Consider the following 3043-nt stretch of genomic DNA (forward strand, 5'->3'; position numbering starts at 1 on the left):
GATGGACGTCCGAAGCAGAGCCACCAGACTGCTGAACAAGGAAATTGTGCAGAACCAGCGGTAACTCTCATCTCAGTCCACAATGGCGTGTTTGCAGCAGAGGCAAACTCAGAGGTCAACTGGTGGATAGACAACGGTGCAACAAAACACGTTGTGAAGACTGCGAAGTATTTCGAGCATTTTGAGAAGTTTGAGAATCCGAGTTGGATCAGAGCAGCTGGAAATGAAACCTTGTCTGCTTTGGGTCAGGGCACAATCAAAGTTAAAACGATTGTCAATGGAAAAATTCTGTTTCTTTCTTTGAAAAATGTATGGTTTGTTCCCAATATAACGAAGAACCTATTTTCAGTGTTGGCTGCCCAAGACAATAATCCAAGTAGTCGTTTTGAGTCGTCAGCAACCAAGTGCTCCCTCAAAATAAACGACAAGATTGTCCTCGTTGGAGCCAGAGAAGTTGGAGGAACACTCTACAGAGCAGCGATCGAGCCCATACTTCCAGAACGAAACGTCGATGTCAACGTCGTAACTTCAGGAACATCAATTATCCAACTGTACCACGAGAGGTGGGGACATCAGGACAAGAACCACATCAAGGACATGCTCAAAAGAGAGATGGGCATTCAAGTCAAGCTTGAGAGCAGTTTGTGCGAGCCTTGCATTCTTGGAAAGGCGCATCGATTGCCATTTGGAACGAGGAAACCAGCGATTGCCATTTGGAACGAGGAAACCAGCGATGAAGCCAGGGGAATTGATGTCAGGCGATGTTTGCGGCCCATTTGAGGATTCATTCCAGAAGAAGAGGTATCTGGTAGTTTTTAAGGATCATTTCACCAGGTTTCGATACGGGTACATCGTCAAGCAGAAATCAGAGGTCAAGGACGTGCTGCGACACATGGTTTCCCACGCCAAGCAACAAGGCCACACAATTCGAGAATTCCTGAGCGACAATGGAGGAGAATTCGACTGTGCAGGAGTGAAAGAAACTCTTCAGGAAGCTGGTATAACTTTTCGACTCACCGCTCCCTATACTCCAGAACAAAACGGTGGTGTCGAGAGAGAGAATCGAACGATAGTCGAAATGGCGAGAACTTTCAAGTATTCTAATCCAGAAATAAAATTTCCAGAAGCAATTTGGGCCGAGTTGGTCAGCACAGCAGTCTACGTTCTCAATAGGACCGGCAAATCTTCATTGAAGGGTCTGAGCCCTTACCAACTTTGGCTGGGCAAGAAACCAAGAATCAAACATCTTCGAATTGTAGGATCGACGTGCTTTGTACACATTCCATGCCAAAAAAGGAAGAAGATGGACGAAAAAGCTGAAAAGGGGTACCTGGTGGGTTACGACGGCGATGAGAGATATCGTATTTACTTACCTGAGAAGCACAAAGTAGTCGTGTCGAGGGACGTAAAATTTCAAGAAAAATTCAGCAATTGTGAACCAGGCGTCAACCTACCTTTCCAAGATTTTGGATCCAAGGACGTCATAGAAGACAAAGAAGAAGAAGATGCGGATTTGCACAAGAGCGAGGACGAAGACACACTTCAGGAGCAAGACTTGAAAGAAGACACAGACGAAACAGGAAGCGAAGACACAGCCCAATCAGGAAGCGAAGAAAATTACGAAACTGGAGTAGAATCAAGCTTTGACGAAGAAAACAACAAAAGAAAACTGCAATCAATGCGGTTGAGGGATCGTTCCAATTTGAAGAGACCGGAGCATCTGGATGACTACGTAGCAGCAGCCGAGAATTTTGTGCTGGAGAGTCCAGATTCCTACCATGAAGCCATCAACAGCAACGTCGAGTGGAAAAAGGCAATGGACAGGGAAATTGATTCCTTACATCAAAATGAAACTTGGAACTTAACAAGACTCCCCAGAGGATCGAAAGCACTTCCATGCAAGTGGGTCTATCGAGTCAAAACCCACCCCGACGGAAGTATCGACAAATACAAAGCTCGCTTGGTCATCAAAGGATTCGCCCAGAGACAAGGGATTGATTACGACCAAACTTTTAGTTCTGTCGCAAGAATGGAAACAATCCGCTCAGTGTTAAGCGTTGCAGCCAAAAATGATATGTCTTTGGTCCAATTTGACGTCTCGACAGCTTTTCTATACGGTGAATTGGATGACAAGGAGATTTACATGCAACAACCTGAGGGATACGAGCAAGGACAGGGGCTTGTTTGCAGATTGAAGAAGAGTCTCTACGGGCTTAAGCAAGGGCCGAGATGTTGGCAAGAACGCTTTGGAGGTTTCCTGCGGAAACATAATTTCAAAGTCAGCGAGGCAGATCCATGTCTCTATATCAGGGAAAGAGATGGCAAAAAGATTCTACTCGTTGCTTACGTAGATGACGGACTCGCCGCAGCAACAGATACGCAAGATTTGGAAGAATTTTTGAACGAGTTGAAATCAGAGTTCAAAATAGTCTCAAGCAAGGCTGAGTGTTTCTTGGGACTCGAAATCAAGAAGCAAGAAAATGGACTAAAAATTAGTCAGCAAGGATATGCCACAAGGATTTTGGAGCGATTCAGGTTTTCGGATTGCAAAGCAGTTTCAACCCCACTTCTCAAGAATTCGGAAATTACGACAGCAGGGAAAGAATCAGAGACGACTGCGTTCCCTTATCGCCAAGCCATCGGAGCTCTCATGTACCTCATGCTTGGAACAAGGCCAGACTTGGCTTTCAGCATCGGATTTCTTTCAAGAACTCTAGAAAATCCTACAAAAGAAAACATTGCACAAGTGAAGAGAGTTTTCCGTTACATTTCCGGAACAATCAACGTTGGGATAGTCTATCGGAAACAGAAGAGGGGAATCCTCGAATGCTACAGCGATGCTGACTTTGGTGGCTGCACGAAGATTGGGAGATCTACATCAGGAATCATCATCATGTTTGCTTCAGGAGCCATTTCATGGAAAAGTCAAAGGCAGGCCATGGTGGCCATTTCTACTACAGAGGCTGAGATCGTAGCAGCCAATGAAGCTGCAAAAGAAATAATTTGGCTTAAAAGATTATTTCAGGAAATCGACAGATTGGAC

The sequence above is a fragment of the Drosophila kikkawai genome, chromosome 3L, assembly GCF_030179895.1.
Source record: "Drosophila kikkawai strain 14028-0561.14 chromosome 3L, DkikHiC1v2, whole genome shotgun sequence".
Classification (NCBI taxonomy): Eukaryota; Metazoa; Arthropoda; class Insecta; order Diptera; family Drosophilidae; genus Drosophila; species Drosophila kikkawai.